Source organism: Dromiciops gliroides, chromosome 3 (genome assembly GCF_019393635.1).
Source record: "Dromiciops gliroides isolate mDroGli1 chromosome 3, mDroGli1.pri, whole genome shotgun sequence".
Lineage (NCBI taxonomy): Eukaryota > Metazoa > Chordata > Mammalia > Microbiotheria > Microbiotheriidae > Dromiciops > Dromiciops gliroides.
This window is the reverse complement of record NC_057863.1, coordinates 629,764,564-629,788,336: the sequence shown is the minus strand read 5'-3', so window position 1 is coordinate 629,788,336 and position 23,773 is coordinate 629,764,564. Positions and strand designations below refer to the sequence as shown.

The window sequence follows — 23,773 nt, the reverse complement described above, 5'->3', positions numbered from 1 at the left end:
TTACCCCAGAATACCTTTCCCAATCTTCTCTAGATGCCAAGGGGTGGCAAAGGTGTGATTTGTCACCTGTTCTTATGACCTGCGCGAGCTGGTGCTCTGGTATGGGCCTTGTACCTTATCTTGCTCTGGTGCACAGCCCTAAGTACACTTCTTGCCAGACCTTATCTCCAGTGTCCACAGACCCTGTGGCCTGGACTCAAAAAATTACTCTGTAATTCCTTGGATTTCCCCATCAGGATTCAGTCTAGTATGTTTCTTTTGTGTGTGTGTGTGTGTGTGTGTGTGTGTGTATGAGGCAGTTGGGGTTAAGTGACTTGCCCAGGGTCACACAGCTAGTAAGTGTTAAGTGTCTGAGACTGGATTTGAACTCAGGTCCTCCTGACTCCAGGGCCAGTGCTCTATCCACTGCGCCCCCTAGCTGCCCCTGGTATGTTTTCTAGGCTTTCTATGGTAGGTGCTCCCTATACTTCTTTTCACTGCTTTCCCAACTTGGCTTTACCCCTCTATTTCAAATAATCTTGGGGGCAGCTAGGTGGCACAGTGGATAGAGCACCGGCCCTGGAGTCAGGAGTACCTGGGTTCAAATCCGGCCTCAGACATTTAACACTTACTAGCTGTGTGACCCTGGGCAAGTCACTTAACCTCAATTGCCTCACTAAAAATAAAAAATCATTTCCAATTTTGTTCACCAACTTTTTATTAAATCTAATCAAATTGTTGTTATTTTTAATTTATAATCTGAGCGATAAAGAACTCATGCCAAGAGTAGAGGTATTAGATCAGCCATTTTCTTGTCACTAGCTCATGCTCAAATGATTAGGATCCTCTTCAGATCTCTTCTAGGTCACTCCCCCAAGTCTAATTCACATCAGAATTGGGGCTCACAGAGAGGTTTTAGCTCCCTCACATTCTATGGGTGACCCTGTCCGTGACTACTCCTAACATTGCAACTTGTGAACCCCCACTAGTGTGTTTCCCAATAACAATCACTTGGTAGACTCAATCGGCCTTTATCATAGACATTTAGTCAAATGGCATAGAAAAAACAATAGTTACAAAGCAATATTCGCCAGAACCTGTGGTGTACTCGCCCCCAAACACACATAAAGTATATGCTGGGGTTGGGGAGGGAGGGAGTAGTAGGCTTCTGCCAGTCGAGGACGAGAGGGAGTATGCACCAATGTAAAATATGACAGCAGAGAGACACATGTGTATGGGTTGTGTGTGCTCAGGGCAACTGACTGCTCAGGAACTTCAGGGCTTCTTTGTCCTTTCTTCAGCAAGTCCTCGTAGAGTTCATTGTAGGGTATGGCATCAATGATCAATGTGAGTTACTCTGCCTCTAGGTTGAGTTGGCTCCCCACAGAGCACATGGTTTTTCAATTAGAGGGGTGGCTGAGTTGGGTTGGTTCCTCACAGGGGTCTCTACTGATTGGGACAATCTTCAGGACTCCCTAGGCATGTTGTTTTGATTTACAGTTGTATCTCCACTACCTCCAGCTTCAGATTCAGCTAGTTGCTACTGTGCTTTTTTTTATTTTTATTTTTAGTGAGGCAATTGGGGTTAAGTGACTTGCCCTGGGTCACACAGCTAGTAAGTGTTAAGTGTCTGAGGCCGGATTTGAACCCAGGTACTCCTGACTCCAGGGCCGGTGCTCTATCCACTGCACCACCTAGCTGCCCCTTACTGTGCTTTTTTTTAGCCAAAAGGCTAGCATTTTCCTTTATCTAGAGTGCTACTATACTCTGAAAAGGCAGAGATCCTTAGCCATTATTGGCAGAGACCTCCCTAGATATGTTTTCTTAGGGACTTGGGACAGACAGGTAGGCAGTACAGTGGATATAGTACCAGGCCTAGAGTCAGGAAGACTCATCTTTCTGAGTTCAAATCTGGCCTCAGACACTTAGTAGCTGTGTGACCCTGGGCAAGTCACTTCGCCCTGTTTGCCTCAAAATCTGTAAAATGAGCTGAGGGAAAAGGCAAACCACTCCTGTCCCTTTGCCAAGAACACCACATGGGGTCATGAAGAAGTGGACACAACTAAAATGACTAAACAGCAACAAAGGTGTTCAGGTCTGATGTTCTTCACCTCCCAGACAAATGGAAAAAAAATGGCCTCTCCTATTTGATATACTTCTGAGTTTAGCGATAAATTTCCCCACAAGAGACCTCATTCTAACATCCATACTTAGTACATTTCCCCAATTTCTCTTGATCTCCGTAAATGGGTAGGAGGCAAAGAAGGAAAAGAGGCAGCCTCATTTGTAAATGAGTTACTCATTTCTGAGACTCCTATATGGTATAGACTACTCCATATGTACCTGAAGGGCATCATCATTCTTATATTTTCTGGTCTCTGTCCTAGCCTTTCATTACCTTCAACTTTGCTGAAATCTTTTTTTTTTTTTTTTTGGTGGGGTAATGAGGGCTAAATGACTTACCCAGCTCACATAGCTAGTGTCAAATGTCTGAGGCTGGATTTGAACTCAGGTCCTCCTGAATCCAGGGCTAGTACTTTATCTACTGCGCCACCTAGCTGCCCCCAACTTTGCTGAAATCTAAACAGGACACAAACCCTCACACTGCAATCTGAGGTTTCTTTGCAGGAATCTCTTCAAGGCGCTTGTCCATTTTAGTTTAGTTCAAACTTGATCATATAATTCACAAATCTGCTTAACCAGGCACACATCTTACATCACAATATGCTGAAATTGAATGAACAAGTGAGGAAGCCACTGTCAGTCTTTTTGCGCTGTGGAATTCCTCTCAGGATACCTAGAGACACAGGACCCTCTGACATGAACCAAAGGATGGTGTGGTGTCAGTCTACATATTACATATTAGTACAGCTATGTATGTCTCTTCTTTTTAGATAAAATAAATAGGAGTTCTAATATTTTTTTCCCATATCATCTTGCACACCCCCTGGATTGCAAGTGCCCAACTTTAGAGAATTTAGAAATAGAAGATGGGATCTCTGCCCTTAAGGTCCTCCATCTTATTGGGAGACAAAGGATATATGCAGGTTAAAGGGACTAGTCAACATGTGATTATATACCAAGTTCTCTGGAACAAAGGGAGAGGTCCAGGGGGGCTGCAGTAGCTTGAGGAAGTGCAGGAGTCATTCAACCAAAAAATCACCAAACTACCTAGAGATGAGGGGCAGCTAGAGGGCACCATAGTGAACTCCTTTTCTTGAGTTCAAATCCAGCCTCAGACACTTACTAGCTGTGTGACCTTGGGCAAATCACTTTGATGTAGGAGGCAAAAAAAGGGTTAACAGACAAACTTAAAACCCAGGCTCTGATTTAAATCTGAGCTCTAAGAGGGATTCAGACCCCAGCTCCAAAAGGGATAAATGGATTACTTTAAGACTTGGGCCTTCATTAATACAAGTCAGGGTCTAGGTTCTTGTTACCCACATTAATCACCACTCATAATAAAAACATAAAGAGGCAGGTCTTAGAGACCTCAACTATAACAAAGACAGAGAAAGGCTATAGAAATCCTAACTGATAAATGTTAATATCCAGAAACTAGGCCTGAGAATGAAATACATAGAGACAGTCTGACCTTGGCAAGTTGAGGTAACATGCACAGAAAAGGCCAAATTTGTCCCCAGATTCACCTTATGATATGTAAACCCCCAAAACACACCTCCACAGAAAAAGGTACTGGCCTTGGGTTGGTTTAGGACCCCAGGAAGTCCAAATTAGGATAAGCTCTCCCCTGTACTTCCCTAAGGTGGAGATTATTATAATGAGACTGATCATCAATTTAGGCATACTATAAATATAACTGTCTTTCCTTTCCCTATTCATGAGACACCTCCATAGTTCTCTCCCTGTGGTCACCCACGGTATTGCAATAAAACTTGAGAAACTGAGTCACTGAGTCTTGTGATTTTTTGGGGGACGATTCATGATCAATCTGATCAATTCCATCTCACATCAACTTCACCCTGTTTGCCTCAGTTTCCTCATCTGTAAAATGAGCTGGAGAAGGAGATGGCAAACCGCTCCAGGATCTCTCCCCAGAAAATCCCAAATGGGATCACAAAAAGCCAGACACAACTGAAATGACTGAACAACACTTGGGGAAGAACTCTACCTTTAACAAGAACCCCTGGAAACTTGGAAAACAGTTTTTCAGAAATTAGGTAGAGGTAAGGGGGGTGGGGTAGGGCGGGTGGAACACTATTCTGTTGAATTCCCTGCCTTGGAAAGAGGAGAAACACCATTCCATCAAATACCAAACTTCTTCCTTCCAGAGAATAGGAGAAAAGCTATTCCTGTCAAGTCTCCATTGTCGCCTGTCTTGAGGAAGGAAGAGTAATACTATTCCTTCAACTCCTAGCACTCATCTCCTCAGGAGTCCTGATCTATATCTTGCCATTGGACCCAGATGGCTCTGGAGGAGAGAGTGAGGTTGGTGACTCTGCACAGGCCTCCCTCACTTAAATCCAATTCAGTACAAGTCATGTCATCACCCTGATGTCATGGTCCTCTTCAAGAAGGAAGGACAAGCCCCCCCCCCCCATCCGTCCTCTATAAAGGCTTTGGCCTCCCTTCTGGGGGAGGAGAAATGAGTCTCAGAGAATCACGGTCTCTGAAGCATTTTCTACCCTGGAGGGAAGTCTTTGACTTCCTTCTTGGCCACTTTCTCTAGCACCCAAATAAAAGACTATTTTATTCTAATTGGATTGTATTTGAGAAGGTGTAACTCTTTAAAGAGGAAAACCTAAGGACCGCCCCACCACCACCACCTATTTCCTCGTGACAATCAGGAAATGCTCCATCCTCATTAATATATTAATATCCTCAAGAAGAGACACCTCTAGGCATAAGGATAAACAAGAAAAATTGGGGAGGGGGGGATAGTGACCATTGACCTCCAAAGGCTATATCATAGAAACTGGTAAAAAGAAGGACTTGCTAATTCAAAAGCTTTAATTCCCTGAACACAAAGCTATTAAAGAAATTACTAAATTTGCACATAAGCATAACTCCTTTTGGGGGGGGGGTTGCAGGGCAATGAGGGTTAAGTGACTTGCCCAGGGTCACACAGTTAGTGTCAAGTGTCTGAGGTAGAATTTGAACTCAGGTCCTCCTGAATCCAGAGCTGGTGCTTTATCCACTGCATCACCTAGCTGTCCCCAAGCATAACTCTTAAGAGCCAAAATCCAAAATAAACAGAAAGGGAAGAGAAACAACCTAGGGGAAAAGATAAAGAAGTAGATCTCAGGAAAACACATTCAAACAAAAGAATTTTGGTGGGTGGAAAGGAATAAATATTTTGAATTAACCACTTAACTTGGAGACTAATAAAAAGGAGACCAGGAAAGGGAGAATTAGATAACAATAAGAAAGAAAAAAATAATCATCAAGAAGTTAAACTCCAATACCTGGGAGATATTTGACACCTGAATTGCCTGGGGCCCTGGAAGGATTCTACCCTGAAGCCAAATCCCTGTGAATGATGAAAACCTACCTGAATTTACTCCTCAGGGATTAACAACTCCCCCACCACACCCTTCCCATGTCAGTGATTTTGAATCCTTGACTGTTACCATACTAACCTTGTTTATCTCCCACTACCTGATACCTTATTGCCATTCCCCTCAACATCCTCCTCCCCACGTCCCAACCTAAAGGTAACATCACTCCACCATACTCTCTGGAATGCCTGCCCCATATGCAGCAAACTTGGTTTCATCTAAACCTCTTTCTTTCCCATTCCTTCCATCATTTGTCTCTTACTGAGACCTGGCTCCCTGCTGATGACATAGCCTCCCTGGTCTCCCTTTCCAACCCCGACTGTACTTTCACTTTTTCCACCCATCCCACCCCCACACTCCTTACTGGTTGAGGTGAAAGAGTTAGAATACTCTGTTCCCCTTTTCTCTACCACCATCACGTAGCAACTTCTTCCTTTAAGGTCACTCAGTCCATATCTACCATACAAATCCAAATCTCAGGCGCTATTTCAACTGACCTCCAGACTATTCCACTTCTTTCCCCAGTGAGCTAAGTCCTTTCTTCCTCAACTCTTGCAGTGGTAACAGAGGACTTCAACAGACATATTGATACCCCGTCAAACATCCTGACCTCCCAGTTCCTCAATTTGATTAGTTCACATAATCTACTTCCCCACACTCCCTCAGGCACACACAAAGATTGTCATATGCTTCATCTTTCTTTCTTTTTTTTTTTAGTGAGGCAATTGGGGGGTTAAGTGACTTGCCCAGGGTCACACAGCTAGTAAGTGTTAAGTGTCTGAGGCTGGATTTGAACCCAGGTCCTCCTGACTCCAGGGCCGGTGCTCTATCCACTGTGCCACCTAGCTGCCCCCATGCTTCATCTTTCAACTACACACAAATATACCACTCCCACATGCATGAACTCAGAAGTTCCTGTATATGATCAACAGATAATATCATTCTACCTCTTTCTCTGCCTTCCCTTACCGAACCCTACTCTTCCTCTACACTGACCTTTAATCCCTTGATATCTTAGTTCTCTTCCAGGCCATCACCCCTGCACTAACTATATTTTTCCTCCCTTCCTTATCTTGACTCCTTGGCAATTCAGTTCCATCCTGAACTATCTTCTTCTCTTGAGTCTCTCACCCCCTCATCATATCAAGGCTCTTACCCTGCAGAGCCCCAGCCTTGGATAACTCTCATCCTCTGCTGCCTTCTTTCCTACCACCGTATTCCTGAATGAAACTGAAGAAACTATGCTGACTGTGTCCACTACAAATTTATGCTACATAACTTCAACTGGGCACTCACTGCTGTAAGACAATCCTTTTGCACCTCTTTAATTAACTTACTATCCCCTTCACCACAGCCACTCTTTGCAAATCTTTTTATCCCTCCTCCAGTCTCCCATGGCTCCCTTCCCCCACCCTTTTGACTGAGAACCATGTTTCATATTTGACTGAAGAAAACTGAGGTCATTCACCCCCGGTCCTCATCTCACATAAATGCCTTCTGACACTAGGTTCCCCTTTACCTGTTTCATATAACGAGGTAGACCTTCTCCTTGCTAAGGCCAACCTCTCTGCATGAACAAGTATTACCATTCTATCCCTTCATCTATCATTTCCACTCTCTCACCCATCTTGAACATCTCCTTATCTACTGGCGGCTTCCCTACTGCCTACAAACATGCCCATGTCTTACCCATCCTCAAAAAAACCCCGCAAAACCCTCCCTTAATCTATTCCCCTTTACTAGCTATCATCCCACATCTCTCTTCCCTTTTGTGGTGAAACTCCTTGAGAAGGCTATCTACAATAAATGTTTCCACTTCTTTTCCTCTCACACTCTTCTTAACTCTCTACAGTCTGACTTCCAACTTCGTTCAAGTAAAACTGATCTTTCTAGAATTACTAATAATCTGTAAAATTGAAAACTGATTTGACTTCTATTTTTGTAAATAGTATTTTTCCAATCACATGCAAAAATAGTTTAGTTCTAAATTTTTTCCCTCCCCCACCTAAGATAGCAAGCACTCTGATATAGGTTATACTTGTGCGATCACGTTAAACATATTTCCACATTAGTCATGTTGTGAAAGAAGAATCAGAACAAAAGGGGGAAAAACATGAGAAAACAACAAAAAAAAAAGTGAAAATAGTATGCTTCAAACAGCATTCAGACTCCATAGTTCTTTCTCTGGATGTAGATAAGCATTTTCCATCATGAGTCTTTTGTCATTGTCTTGGATCGTTGTATTGCTGAGAACTAAGTCTATCATAGTTGATCATCACACAATGCTGCTGTTACTGTATACAATGTTCTCTTAGTTCTGCTCATTTCACTCAGCATCAGTTCATGTAAGTCCAGGTTTTTCTGAAATACTCCTGCTCACCATTTCTTAAAGTGCAATAGTATTCCATTACATTCATATACTACAACTTGTTCAGCCATTCCCCAACTGATGGGTATTCCCTTAATTTCCAAATCTTTGCCACCACAAAAAAGAGCTGCTATAAATATTTTTGTACAGGTAGGTCCTTTTCCTTTTTTTAAGATCTCTTTGGGATATAGACCTAGTAGTGGTATTGCTGGGTCAAAGAGTATGCATAGTTTGCCCTTTGGACATGATTTTACTTCTATTATATAAGATGTAGTCAAACTGGAATAGGTTTAATACCTTCCTGTTGTTAAGGGCTAAAATTCTAGCTAAACTGTCTAAAATATCTAATGAGTGGTCGCCAATAAATTATAAGCTTTAGCAAGAGTTAGACTTTTAAGCATTTATTAAGGAGAATAAGAATTTGGTAAAGAGAGAGAGAAAGGCCTAGATTCCTAGCTATTAAAGGGAGAGCGCATTTCTAGCTCCCTTCTCCGCCAGAGTCCAGAGGAAAGAAGAGACCGAGACTGAGCGCCAGTCTCTTCCTTCCTCCTCCCACTAGCCCGCGTCACTTCCTGACTCCTGGTCTTGCCCTCAAAGACCTTCCCTTCATGGGCAGAACTCCTCTACAGTAAGTATCCAGCAGGTGGCGTTATTCCAATCGTTACAGTCCCCCCTGTTGTTCCTCAAGAAACAAAATGTTTCCTTGACGGAACAGTAAAAACAATATAATAACTATTGCTAACTAATAATATGTGAACAACAATATAGAAAAGGAAGAGAGGAAAGTTTTGTCCAGAGGGGCGATTTTTTTTGTCCTCATGAACCGACGCTTTGACATTAGTCTTGCAAAGGGAGGGCCTCTGCAGAGAATACATGTTACAGATGGTGTATTTTATAACAGAAAGAGAAAAAACCAACAAAAAGAACAAATCAAAACTGTTCATTTAAAGTCTCTGAAAGTCTTTTCTCAGATGTCCTCTAGGTGTAGTTGTGGAATGGAAGTCTTTTCAGGGGTTGATGTGTGGATGCTGGTAATCAGCCAGGAAAATTTCCTACAAAATTGAGCTTAACACAACTTTAAAATAGCTTTGTCAATAATCAAATCAAACAATGAAAGTTCTCAAAAACATGTCTAAGGGAATTCAGAATCTTAGTTGTTACACATGAAACATATAATAAAACAAAAATTGAACCATTCTTTAAAGTTATAATATTACTATAGTCCCCCCCTTATGGAGGGTAATTGAGAAGACAATTGCTGCGATATTAATTATTAAAAATAATTTTTTATCTTTGTTTCATCACTTTTTGCATCATCTGCCTAATTATCCTCATGCCATTATGAGAAATTAAAAAATCTAATATAATTGGTAACAGGTGTCAAGGCCAAATTCAACACTGTATTTATCATGACACCTGAGATAATTATGGGGGTTACCATAAAAGAACAGAGAAATGATGGGATATGAGCATTCCCACACTTGAGCGATATGTACTGCCCATACAGTATGCCAGGCTTAAAATAGGTGGATGGAATATATGTCCATGCCACCGAACATATTGGAGGAAACTGAGTCAGACTTAATCAGATGCATGGGATTGAGATGTCCATGGCATCAGGCATATAGGAGGGAGCATAGAAGCCAGGTGTAGGAGCGAGATGGGTGGGATGAATACTTCCAGCCATCTGTACAATATTGTGGGGAAAAATAAAATAAAATATTAAACCAAGAGAATCCAACCTCAACATTTGTCAAAAGCCGTTCCCTCGGCCATACCTTGACTTCATGCATGTCTCCCCTCATGTGACAGTTCAGTGTCTGCTCTTGCATGTATTCCTCTTGTGATTGGATGGCATCTTGGCCAACTGGCATCTGATAACTCAGAATAAAGGCAATTAATGTCTTAAATGATAAGTTCCCATAATCCAAGTCTCATATGGATTTAAAAATTGAGGATAATAAATGATTGCAAAAAATGTGAATACATCTTGACTCAGAACACAATATATAATTATGCAACAATTTCAAATAATACCCATTTTTTTACTTAGTATACAATTACTTTTGTGAAAAATCAGAACATATTTAAATACAAGTTAAAGCACAACACAATCTCAATGAAAACTTTTTTTTTTGAGAAAAGAAAACTTTTACAAATGTTCCCCTCTTTTTTTTTTTTTTTTTTTGGAATATGCTTGTCAAAAATAATACTTCTAGAATCAATTTACACTTGCCATGGCAAACAATTTGCCAGGGAAATGCTTTAAAGAGTTTGATCAAATAATCAGTTGAGAAAAAATAACAAAAACAAACAACTCAGAATATGGGAGCACAATACTCCTAGAATTAACATTGTATAATAAAATCAAAACCATCTTGCAATGTTTCAAAATTAGAGATGAATAAATAGAAAAAAAATACACATGGAACAATAAAAGACAATGAAATTCAAACTAGGGAAATCTAAATGAATATGAACTTAATATTAATAAGAGTATTATAAAATATAAACTTGATCACATGACTATAAAAAGCTTTTACAAATATTCTCCTTGTTTTAAAAACTAAGTATAAAACACAATCTCAAAAGCATGAAAATCTCTATGAAAATAAACCCATACCATTAATTTCAAAATGTAGGTGTAATAGCATAGAAATCCTATGTAACCTCTGAACTGATACTATTAATAATCTGAGTGAATTTAGAACACTTTTGATTCCGATATCTAAAATCCCCAATACTCATATCAATACCTTGCTTCTTACTTCTACATTTCTGTAAAATATATATACTTCCATGGCAAAAGAAGCAGAGTCTTGAACTATGTTGATTGTTATTATTCTTATTCAGCTTAACTTTTTCTTCTTTAACCCCTCTATATTGTCTGTCAGTCTTTTCACCATACAAATGCTTTATAAGATTACTAATTAAAGACAAAAGCAGGTTAGCAAAATTATGAACAAAACGAGCATATCTGGAATTTAAAGGGTTTTCTAAGGTTGTCTCAGAAGCACAGCCAGGCTGGGGAAGGACTGAGCCTGAAGCTGCAAATGTAGTTACAGAAAGTTGAGCATGCGCATCAGATCTCTGGACTTCCCAGGCAGGGGAAGCAATGGGCTTGGCCATAGGAGGAGTAGAGGGTGGGGTCTGGAGAGGAGGGGAGGGACCAGAGCAATTTGAATCAGACTTGATTTTGAACTCAGGCCTGGATTCCTCTTCCCCCACTTTGCCTCCAGGTGCTAGGGGATTAAAAGCTTCTAGAGGGTGGGTCATTGCCTCCAGGCATGCAAAATTAAAGCAACAATTAGTGTTAGAACTGGGAAAAGCTGCGGGAATCTCTTCAGGTTTCTCTGAAAAAGCATGGTTGGGAGAGGGAGAGATATTTCCTTGTGTGAGTAAGTTGCTGGCTCTTTTAACAAAAATAAAAAGAAAAATAGAAAATCCACAAAAACAAAGCATTAACATGATCTTATCCCCCATTTGTCTGGTTAAACAGACTAAAATCAAAAATAGGGTAATTAGGGAGTTTAAAAGGTCCATTCGAAAAAATTTAAAGGAAAACACAGCCAGTACGCCAGTACTTAGCAGTTAAAGGGAGAGGGAGGGGAAATTTCTTACCCAACCAGAAGATCAGAAGACTGAAGTTTAGCTTTCCTCTTCGTGGTCAGCCATCTGTTAAGGGCTAAAATTCTAGCTAAACTGTCTAAAATATCTAATGAGTGGTCGCCAATAAATTATAAGCTTTAGCAAGAGTTAGACTTTTAAGCATTTATTAAGGAGAATAAGAATTTGGTAAAGAGAGAGAGAAAGGCCTAGATTCCTAGCTATTAAAGGGAGAGCGCATTTCTAGCTCCCTTCTCCGCCAGAGTCCAGAGGAAAGAAGAGACCGAGACTGAGCGCCAGTCTCTTCCTTCCTCCTCCCACTAGCCCGCGTCACTTCCTGACTCCTGGTCTTGCCCTCAAAGACCTTCCCTTCATGGGCAGAACTCCTCTACAGTAAGTATCCAGCAGGTGGCGTTATTCCAATCGTTACACTGTGCCCTGTGAGTTTAAACTCCTCACCCTCAAACTTCACCCTTTCCCTATTCTTTAGAGAAATTGGCCTAAAGGCCAAGTTTTTGGATGGGGTATTCAGGAGGTATATACTTAGGGTGTATGGGATGTTCAGGGAGGACAAGCATCTCTGGTGTGAGGGCTTCCCAAGCCCTTTTCAGAGTTGTTCATCCACCTTTGGTGTCCACCTTTCACCCAACTGTCACCTTCGGCTCCAAGAAGCTGTAACATGTGCAATGGCCACACCCTGGTAAAACCATCTTGGCCAACAGGCAAAACCAGGTTGAGGCTAACCCTCAAACCCATTGGTGAATTGGGGGGGAAGGGTGCCTACGCTAAGCATGTGAAAATTTCCCCTGGTGGAATGAACAGATGAGAACAATTTGTTCCAGCAGCCATGAAGGTGGCCGAAGCAGGTACTATGGAATGCTTAGAGCTTGGCCATCGCCAGTTACCTTGATTTTTGTCCTGCCACTGTCAGTCATTTTTGAGGTTACCCCCCTCTACTCCTTTTCTCCCCCTTTTAATGACTATAAGGGCTGTTGCATTTCTGCTAAGGGAGTTTTACCCACAGTAGTATATGTCATGATTACATGAATTAAATTCACTCATTCTCATCCATGTAAGCTCCCTGACACCCAAGATGTCAATGTTCAATCTTTCCATCTCCAGTTTGACTACATCAGGTTTACCTTGATTTATGAATCTTACATTCCAGATTCCTATGCAAAAATGCTTATTGACTGACAAATTCATAAGACCAAAAGCTATTCATAATGGTGTTTTGGAGACAGCTCCTACTGACTCGTGGGAGTCAATTGTGAAATAAGCATTGGCATATTAAGCACAAGCATTGACACATCAGAAATTGGCAAATGCTTCAAATCAGGGCTTGATTTATTCCATTGTTGATTGTCTAAACTTAAGAAAGTGGTGGATTGTGCAGATTAAACTTTAGTGCTTCAGGCTTACTTTTTTCCCTAGAAATGGTTGCTAAACATTTTCCAGCACAGTACTCCCCATTCTGCAATGGGTGAGTGGTCAGTATGTGAACAAACAGTTTTCAAATGAATTGTAAACATGTGACTAATATGGAACTGTGTTTTGTATGACTTCATAAGTATAATGGGTACCATATTGCTTGCCTTCTCAATTGGTCAGGGAGGGACTGGAGGGAGGAAGAGAATTTGGAACTTAAAAAAAAATTGCAAACCATTAGTAACCATATGAAATCTTGCTTCAAATCACTAATAAATAAAGCAAATGCAACTTGGATCAACTCTGGGGTTTCACCTTATACTCAGATAATTGCCAAAAAAATAAGAATCATCAATGTTGGAGGAGCTAAAGAAAGACAGGCTCGTGCTCGCTTCGACAGCACATATACTAAAATTGGAATGATACAGAGAAGATTAGCATGTCCCCCGTGCAAGGATGACACACAAATTCATGAAGCGTTCCATATTTTTTTTTAAGTGAGGCAATTGGGGTTAAGTGACTTGCCCAGGGTCACACAGCTAGTAAGTGTTAAGTGTCTGAGGCTGGATTTGAACTCAGGTACTCCTGACTCCAGGGCCAGTGCTCTATCCACTGCGCCACCTAGCTGCCCCAAAGCGTTCCGTATTTAAAAAAAAAATTTAAAAAAAAAAGATAGGCTCATTGACACTGTTAATGAAGCTATGAATTGGTTCTAACATTCTGGAAAACTATTTGGAATTATACTTTTTTTTTAATGTTGTTTTTTTTCAGGGCAATGGGGGTTAAGTGACTTGCCCAGGGTCACACAGCTAGTAAGTGTTAAGTGTCTGAGGCTGGATTTGAACTCAGGTCCTCCTGACTCCAGGGCCGGTGCTCTATCCACTGCACCACCTAGCTGACCCAATCCAATGTATTTTAAGAGTTTAAGAACATGATTCTGAGAAGGTGTCCAGAGACTTCATCAAACTGCCAAATGGTCCAACACTGGTAGATCCTCGGTTCTAGAAAGACAAACTGAGGCTCTCCTTTTAATAAACAACCAAAGCAAGGTCTAGATGTGGGGGGGGGGGACCTAAAAAACTGCTGGTAGCTAAGAGTTCCCTTCTGGGGCTCTTTACCCTTACCCTTTACCCTTAACTTGAAGCCACATAACAGCCTGGGAAGTGTTATCACTCAGAACAGTTCTTCCGGGTGAGTTTAGAAAGGAGTCTATTAAAAGTTCAGATATAAGATTAGGGTTAACTTCCTCTGTAAGACAATGAACAAAAATGACAAGAGGAGGTTTCTAATTTAATTCAACATTTATTGAGTGCCTGCTGTATATGCAACATAGAGCTAGTTACTGGAGGAGATCAGTCAACAAGCACTTAGCAAACACTTACTATGCTCTAGGCACTGTGCCAAGTGCTAGAAATGCAAAGAAAGGTAAAAAATATTGTCTCCTTGTTTAAAGAATTTGCCATCTAAGTCAGTGTTTCCATCCTATTAGAGTAGAAGACACCCTTTCAGAGCCACAGAGAGTTAGAAGGGAGATCGTTGGACAGCTAGTCCAACCCATATAATGAAGGAATCTCCACTATGATGTTCCCAACAAGTAGCTGTCTGTCCTCTGTTTCTAAACCTCCCAAAAGGGGGAAGCCACCCCCTCTCCAAGCATGACATTTCCCTTTTGGCCGGCTATGTTGTTTGGAAACTTCTCATGAAATTAAGCTCAAACAGACATCTCTTCTACACGTTACTCCTGGGGCTGCCATCTGGGGCCAGACAGAATGTCTAATTGCTCCTCTGCAGAACAGTCCTTCAACTACTTGAAGGTAGCTCGCTTGTTTCCCAAGTCTTTTCTCCAGGCCCCTTTCCTTTAACCGCTCCTCATGTATCATAAACTCAAGGCCCTTTACCATTATGGCTTTCTTCCTCTGCTCACTTTCCAGCTTATTATTATCTTTTTTAAAGTATAGGGCCCCAAACCCAAAATGATACTCCAAACAAGGTCTGACAAAAGCAGATGATAGTGAGATGATGCAAGCTATGCTCTGGTTAATGCTGTCCAAGATTGCTTTTTTTGGCTGCCTTATCACACTGCTGTCTTATATTGAGATTGCAGTCCACTAAAGCCTCCAGATCCTTTTCAGAATAGCTCCTGTCTATCCATGCCTCCTTATTCTTGTATTTTTGAGCTGGGGGGTTGGGTACCTAAATGTAAGACTACATTTATTCCTGTTGAATTTCATCTTATTAGATTCATCCCAATGCTAACCTTTCAAGATTCTTGGACCCTCATATCCAATATATTAGCTTTTCCTGCTTTTGGGAATCTGCAAATTTGATAATTGTACCATCTATGCCTTTGTCTAAGCCAATGATAAAAATTTAATGGCATAGGGCCAACTGAAGGTCTCTGAGGTACATCTCTTTCACTTCTTTTTTAATTTATTTTTTGGTTAGATTTATTTAGCTCTGAGAGTCCCCCACTAGTATAGTTTTACTGTTTATTTCCTCCTGTAAGTCATTTACCTTTTCCTTTAAGAATTTGGATGTGATGTCATTTGGTACATATATGTTTAATATTGATATTTCTTCATTGTCAACAGTTCTTTTTAACATTATGTAGCTTCCTTGGTTATCTCTCTGGTTGTTGTTTTTCAGTCATTTTTGACTATTCATGACCTCATTTTTAGTTTTCTTGGCCAGATTTTGAACTCATTTCTTCCAAACTCTAGACCCTGCACTCTATCCACTATGCCACCTAGCTGCCCTCCTTATCCCTTTTTTTTTTTAGTAAGGCAATTGGGGTTAAGTGACTTGCCCAGGGTCACACAGCTAGTAAGTGTGTGTTAAGTGTCTGAGGCCGAATTTGAACTCAGGTACTCCTGACTCCAGGGCCACTGCTCTATCCACGGCGCCACCTAGCTGCCTTCCTTATCCCTTTTAATTAAGTCTATTTTTGCTTTTGCTTTATCTGAGATCAAGATTGCTATCCTTGCCTTTTTTTACTTCAGCTGAAGCATACTAAATTCTGCTCTAGTCCCTTATTTTAACTCTGTATGTATCTCTCTGTTTTAAGTGTGTTTCTTGTAAATAATATATTGTTAGATTCTGGTTTCTAATCCATTCTGCTATCCACTTCTGTTCACCCCATTCACATTCACGGTTATGATTACTAATTGTTCATTTCCCTCTATCCTATTTTCTTCTATTTATCCTTCCTCTCTCCTTTTATCCTGTCCCTCCTCTCAAGTCTGTTTTGCTTCCGGCCACAGCCTTTATGTTAAAGCTGGGCTCTATTCCTGATGTGGAAGGGCACAGAGCACTGTGTCAAGCTTTAGGCTTTTTTGCACTGTTGTTTTCAGAACTAGTTTTGAGGGTTGGGGAGCTTTGGGTACTTCCAAGGTGTTCTGATCTGGGGAGAAGTGTGGTCTTTGCTCTCCTGGTCTGCATGCTGGTCCTTACCCAGGAAGGGGCCCTGATTCCTTGAGAATGCAATAGATATTGTTGTTCAGGTCCTGGAAGTGGTACTATTCCTCAGGGTCCCTGATCCCTTCTGACCAAAAGTGCTACTGCCCCTCAGGACTTCTACTTCTTCTTGACTGAAAATGCTCCACCCTTGAACTATGTCCAAGAAGTGGGCTTTAGGCAATGTAGTTGCCAGAGTCTGATCCTGTGTCCAGTACTAGCACCAGAATGCCTATAATTTCTTTCTTTTTTTTTTTAGTGAGGCAATTGGGGTTAAGTGACTTGCCCAGGGTCACACAGCTGGTAAATGTCAAGTATCTGAGGCCGGATTTGAACTCAGTTCCTACTGAATCCAGGTCTGGTACTTTCTCTACTGTGCCACCTAGCTGCCCTGAACAAGCATTTAAAAATACATATTATCTGTTAAACACTGTTCCAGGTGCTGGAGGAGCAAAAACAAAATTGAAATAGTCCCTGCCTTCAAGGAACCTGTTTTATTTAGTATCTAAGTGTATCCAGGTATTGATTTCCTTTAAAAACTTGCTTTTTTTTAATATTTAAAACTTTCAATTTATTATTTATTTATTTTAAACTTTTCTTCTTCTTTTTTCTCCTTCCTTCCCATACCTCTCCTGTCAATAGAGAACACAAGCAAAATTGTATCAACTAATTATAAGGCAATATCACACAAAAAAATTTCACATTCCCATATTAGCCATATCATAAAAAGCAAAAAACAAAACAAAACAAAGAAAGAATATTATACTTCAATTTATACTCAAATTCATCAGTTCTTTCTCTGGAGGTAGATAGCATTTTTTCATTGAAACATTTGGAATTGTCTCAGATCGTTGTATTGGTCAGAGTAGCCAAGTTGTTTATACTTGATCATCATAACAACTTTATTATTACTGTGCACAATGATCTCCTTGTTCTTCCCATTTCACTTTTTATAACTTCATATAGGTCATTCCATCTTTTGTTTTGTTTTGTAAAAACTTGCTTTTTTTTTGTTTTGTTGGCAGGGCAATGGGGGTTAAGTGACTTGCCCAGGGTCACACAGCTAGTAAGTGTTAAGTGTCTGAGGCCAGATTTGAACTCAGGTATTCCTGAATCCAGGGCCAGTGCTCTATCCACTGCGCCATCTAGCTGCCCCAAAAACTTGCTTTTTAAAGGTTGTTATTGTTCAGTTGTTTCAGTCCTGTCTGACTCTTTGTGACCCCATTTGGAGTTTTCTTGGCAAAGATACTGGAGTGGTTTGCTATTTCCTTTTCCAACCCATTTTACAGATGAGGAAACCGAGGCCAACAGGGTTCAGTGACTTGCCCAGGGTCACACAGCCAGTGTCTGAGGCTAGATTTGACCTCACAAAGAGGAACCTTCCAGACTCTAGGCCCAGCACTCTCGGAGCCCCCCTTTAAATATATGTTTTGTTTAATTCTATGAATTTTTAAAGTAATATTTCTGTGCCCCATCCTCCTAAAAAAAAAAGCAAGCCATCATCATTATTTAAACCAGCCAGATTAAAATGAGTGCTGTAGACCTCGTGAATGAGGCTCCTTACCACCATCTGCTGGCAGCAACTTCAGACTGCAGGGGAAAATATGTCCCTGTCTCTGAACTGGGGAGAAATCATCCAGTTAGCACCAGGTACTGAACTGCAGTGACTGCAGACATCATAGATACAAATGTCAGAGATGTAACATAGCAAAAAAACAACACCTGGGGGCAGCTAGGTGGCACAGTGGATAAAGCACTGGCCCTGGATTCAGGAAGACCTGAGTTCAAATCCAGCCTTAGACACTTGACACTTATTAGCTGTGTGACCCTGGGCAAGTCACTTAACCCCAATTGCCTCACCCCCCCCCCAAAAAAAAAAAGACAATGCCTATTGCTTTAGCTGACACCAAGAATGACATACGAGAACGGAGGCTTCAACACCTCAGAATTAACTTCTCAGAAACCAAAGACAATTGTTCTGGCTCAGGCCTGACTCAGACTCTGGATATGAATGAAATGAGACATCTAATCTTTAACACAGAGTTTACTAAGCAATAGTCTGGAAAGGATGTTTATCAAGGATACATACAGCTTTAGTTTAGGTGAGCTGATATTGCTTCAGTTGAGTGCAGGGAGGAGCCTACTAAGTTCTAGACACTGTGATCAGCAATTAATAAACATTTATTAAGTGCCTACTGTATGTCAAGCACTTTGCTAAGAACTTTACAAACACTATGTCATTCGATCTTCACAACACTGAAAAATAAATGCTATTATTACTCCCATTTTACATTTGAAGTAACAGAGGTAGACAAAGGTTAAGTGACCTGCCCAGGGTCACACAGCTAGTAAGCCCCTGAGGTTAAATTTGAACTCATGTCTTCCTTATTCCAGAGACAAGGCTCTATCTACTATGCCACTTCCTTGGCACCCCCTAGATGCCTCAGAGTGCAGCTCCCCTAACTTCTCTGTCTTGGTGAGATAAAAATGCTATAACATTGTTTAAATGTATGTAGATGACATTGTGATTAATAAAATACAAAATCATTATAAGTGGTCCTGAATTCAAAATCTATTTTTGTTATAATATATTTTCTCAACGAATGGAAGTTAACAGCTCACCTCAGACCCACTTTCCTGATTGGTGAGACTGTAGCACAGACCACCATTTCATGAGGCATCCAGGCCATGCTAACTTCCCTATTGCTCCACCCTTTACTCTCCAGACTAACTTACCTCCTGGAGCCTTGCACCCAGAGAAGGGGTATTCCACTTCCCCTCCCCCTTTAGCTTCCCTTTATGTATTGGTTTTTCCCATGCTCTGTGGTCCCTCTTGGTATCCCACTTCTCTCCAGGAAACTTCTTCTTTGTCCCCCTCCTATTTCTCAGTTTTCTTTTTTGTGTTGGAGTCTCTCATTAGAATGTCTGCTCGGAGGGCAGCTAGATGGTGCAGTGGATAAAGCACTGACCTTGGATTCAGGAGGACCTGAGTTCAAATCCAGCCTCAGACACTTGACACTTAACTAGCTGTGTGACCCTGGGCATGTCACTTAACATTCATTGCCCTGAAAGGGGAAAAAAAAAAAAAGAATGTCTGCTCCTTGGTGAAAATGGGTACATGATTTACACATAAAAGGTGATACCATAGGTAAATTAGGAGAGGTAGGAATAGTTTACCTCTCAGATTTATGGAAAGGGGAACAGTTTATGATCAAACAAGAGATAGAGAATATTATGAAATGCAAAATGAATGACTTTGATTATATTAAGTTAAAAAGGTTTTGTACAAACAGAAGCAATGCATCCAAAATTAGAAGGGAGGAAGAGGGCTGGGAAACAATTTTTATAGCTAGTATTTCTGATAAAGGCCTCATTTCTAAAATATATATGGGGGGCAGCTAGGTGGCACAGTGGATAAAGCACCAGCCCTGGATTCAGGAGTACCTGAGTTCAAGTCCGGCCTCAGACATTTGACACTTACTAGCTGTGTGACCCTGGGCAAGTCACTTAACCCCCATAGTCCCACCAAAAAATATATATATATATATATAAAATATATCTGGAACTAAATCAAATTTATAAGAATCCAAGTCATTCCCCAATTGAGAGATGGTCAAAGGATATGAACAGGCAGTTTTCTGATGAAGAAATCAAATTGGGGCAGCTAGGTGGTGCAATGGATAGAGCACCGGCCCTGGAGTCAGGAGTACCTGAGTTCAAATCCGGCCTCAGACACTTAACACTTACTAGCTGTGTGACCCTGGGCAAGTCACTTAACCCCAATTGCCTCACTTTAAAAAAAAAAAAAGAAATCAAATATATCTATTGCCATATGAAAAAATGCTTTAAATCACTATTGATTAGAGAAATGCAAATTTTTAAAACTCTGAGGTACCATCTCATACCCATCAGATTGGCTAATATGACAAAAAAGGAAAATGATAAATGTTGGAGAAGCTGTGGAAAAATTGGAATACTAATGCATTGTTGGTGGAGCTGTGAACTGATCCAAAAATTCTGGAGAGCAATTTGGAACTATGCCCAAAGGGCTATAAAGCTGTTCATACCCTTTGACCCAGCAATACCACTATTAGGTCTTTTCCCCAAAGAGATCATAAAAAAGGGGAAAGGACCCACATGTACACAAATATTTATAGCTGCTCTTTTTGTGGTGGCAAGGAATTGAAAATTGAGAGGATGCCCATCAATTGGGGAATGACTGAACAAGTTGTGGTATATGAATGTAATGGAATATTATTGTGCTGTAAGAAACATTGAACAGGTGGATTTCAGAGAAACCTGGAAGGACTCATATGAACTGATGCTGAGTGAGATGAGCAGAACCAGGAGAACATTGTACACAGTATCAACAACACTGTGTGTTGATCAACTGTGATAGACTTGACTTCTCAGCAATACAATGGTCCAAGATTATTCCAAAGGATTCATGATGGAAAATGCTCTCCAAATCCAGAAAAAAAGAACTGTGGAATCTAGATGCAGATTGAACCATACTGTTTCTACTTTTTTTTTTGTTTTCTTTTTTGAGGTTTTCTCCTTTTGCTCTGATTCTTCTTTCACAACATGACTAATGCAGAAATATCTTTAATGTGATTGTATAAATAGCCTATATCAGACTGCTTGCTGTCTTGGGGAGGGGGGAGGGAGGGGAGAGAGGGAGAAAAATTTGAAACTAGAAATCTTAGGAAAATAAACGTTGAAAACTATCTCTACATGTAACTGGAAAATAATAAAATACTTTTATGATATAAAAAATAAATTGTTAAAATTTACATGTAGGCGCAGCTAGGTGGCACAGTGGATATAGCACTGGCCCTGGAGTCAGGAGGACCTGAGTTCAAATCCGACCTCACACACTTAACACTTACTAGCTGTGTGACCCTGGGCAAATCACTTAACCCCAATTGCCTCACAAAACAAGAAAAAGTATATAAAAAATTTACATGTAATTGGGAAATATTTAATGAAATAAATTATATATATATATATATATATATAAACTTAAAAAATAAAAAAGAATGTCTGCTCCTTGAGGGTTGGTTGGTTATTGTCCTTCATTCTCCAAGAGGACCAAAATGACATCACTATGTTAGAGTCTAGTTAATGTGTCCAACTGTAGCTGACCAGACCAATATGAGCTCGGAACGCTCTACCACATCTCATGTTTCTTTTGAACTACTTCACTTCTACTTTGCTCTTAGAGCACAGCACCTTCTCTGGTGAGGGCATGCCATGCTGGGTAGGCCTGTGCCAGTTGTCTCCCATGCTATGCAATCAAATCCAAATTTCTTAAGGGAGACTTTGAGAGTGTCCTTATATCACTTTTTCTGACCACCATATGGTGCTTTCTGTGAGTTCTCCACAAAATAGTCTTTTAGGAAAGTGTATATTTGGCATTCAAATAAGGTGGCCGGTCCATCAGAGTTATGCTCTCTACAGTAGAGGGTTTTTTTTGGTTTTTTGTTTGTTTGTAATGCTATGGGGGTTAAGTGACTTGCCCAGGGTCACACAGCTAGTATGTGTCAAGTGTCTGAGGTCTGGATTTGAACTCAGGTCCTCCTGAATGCTTTATCCACTGTGCCACCTAGCTGCCCTCTGCAGCAAAGTTTGAATACTTGGCAGTTTAGCTTGAGAGAGGACCTCAATGTCTGGTATCTTATGCTGCCAGGTGATCTTCAAAATCTTCCTAAGGCAATTCAAATGGAAGCAATTCAATTTTCTGGCATGGCATTGGTAGACTGTCTAAGTTTCATAGGCATATAACAATGAGCTCAGCGCAACAGGTCTATAGACCTTCAGTTTAGTAGTCAATCTAATCTCTCTTCTCTCTCACACTTTTCTTTGGAGCCTTCCAAATGCTGAGCTTGCTCTGGCAATGGGCACATCAACCTCATTATCAATGTGTACATCCCAGGGAAGTATACTGCAAAGGTAAGTGGAACTTATCCACAGTATTCAAAATTTCTCCATTTGCTGTAACTGATGGTTCCTTGTATGGATAGTGTGGTGCTGGCTGATGGAGCACCTGTGTCTTCTTGGCATTAACTGTTAAGCCAAAATTATAACAAGCAGCAGAAAATTGGTCCATACTTTGTTGCATCTCAGCTTCAGAGGCTACATTGAGTGCACAATCATCTGCAAACAGAAAATCCTGCACGAACACTCTTTCCACTTTAATCTTGGCTTGTAACCTTTTCAAGTTAAAGAGTTTACCATCAGGGCAGCTAGATGGCGCAGTGGATAGAGCACCGGCCCTGGAGTCAGGAGGACCTGAGTTCAAATCCGACCTCAGACACTTAACACTTACTAGCTGTGTGACCCTGAGCAAGTCACTTAACCCCAATTGCCTCACTAAAAAAAAAAAAAAAAAAGAGTTTACCATCAAGTTGTCAAGGAGCAAACACCATATCAACTGTTCCTTGAGCCTTTCTGAAGCCACTCTGGCTCTCAGATAGATGACCATCTTCTATGCAGAAGGATCAGCCTATTGAGGAGGACTCTGGCAAGAATCTTGCCAGCAATGAGAGACACCTTACCACCACCACCACCACTGTGCTTGTCACAGGACAATCTATTTCCTTTACCTTTATAGAGATGGACAATGGAGGTGTCCTTGACCTCCTGAGGAATAACTTCCTCTTGCCATATGAGATGAAAGATTTCAGTCAATTTTTAGTATGAGCAATGGACCCCCCCCCCCAACCTTGTAAAATCTCAACTGGAATAGAATCAGCACCAGGTGCTTTGTCACAGGAGAGGAACTTAATGGCATTTCCAAACCTCTTCTTCACTTGGAAACTTGTCTAGAGATGGTTGACTTCAACCTGAGGTCAATGGTCAATGGCTTCAGCATTGATTTATGATGGTCTGTTGAGAACACTATGGAAGTGTTCAGCCCATCTCTCCAGGATTATGTGCTTGTCGATAATCAATGTGGTTCCACCAGCACTATCACTGCATCACCTAGCTGCCCATAAACAACAACAACAATACTTGAGGGTAGGGTCGTTGCTGGGTTTTGGCTTGTTTGGTTGTTTGTCGGCTTATTTTTATATCCTCAGCACCTAGCATAGCACCTGACAGTAAATACTTAATAAATTCTCTAAACTAACTCTCTCTCTCTCCTTTCCTCTCTCCTCTTTTTCCTCTTTCTCAGTTACAGTTACACACAAATATATCCATCTCTTCATCCATCTATATCTCTTCCCATCCATTAGTCTATTCATCTATCATCTATTTCTATCATTATATCTCTCTATCTACATCTATCTAGCATTACTAGCATTTGTTGTCCCCCGTCAGAAGAGTATATCAAGCTTGTATCAAGTCTTTTTCTATTTAGTAAACCAGGAAGCTATGTCAATAGGAGCCTTAGTCCTCTGTATCAATTAAGGCTAGA

The 23,773-nt window shown here is 40.8% G+C and overlaps 1 non-coding gene across 1 annotated transcript; it reads left to right on the top strand.

Annotated features, from left to right (window-relative positions):
* Positions 1–13,284: 13,284 nt before the first annotated feature.
* LOC122752096 lies at positions 13,285–13,391 on the top strand. Its single transcript, XR_006355897.1, has one exon. It is a non-coding gene; the product is annotated as a U6 spliceosomal RNA (small nuclear RNA).
* Positions 13,392–23,773: the final 10,382 nt, after the last annotated feature.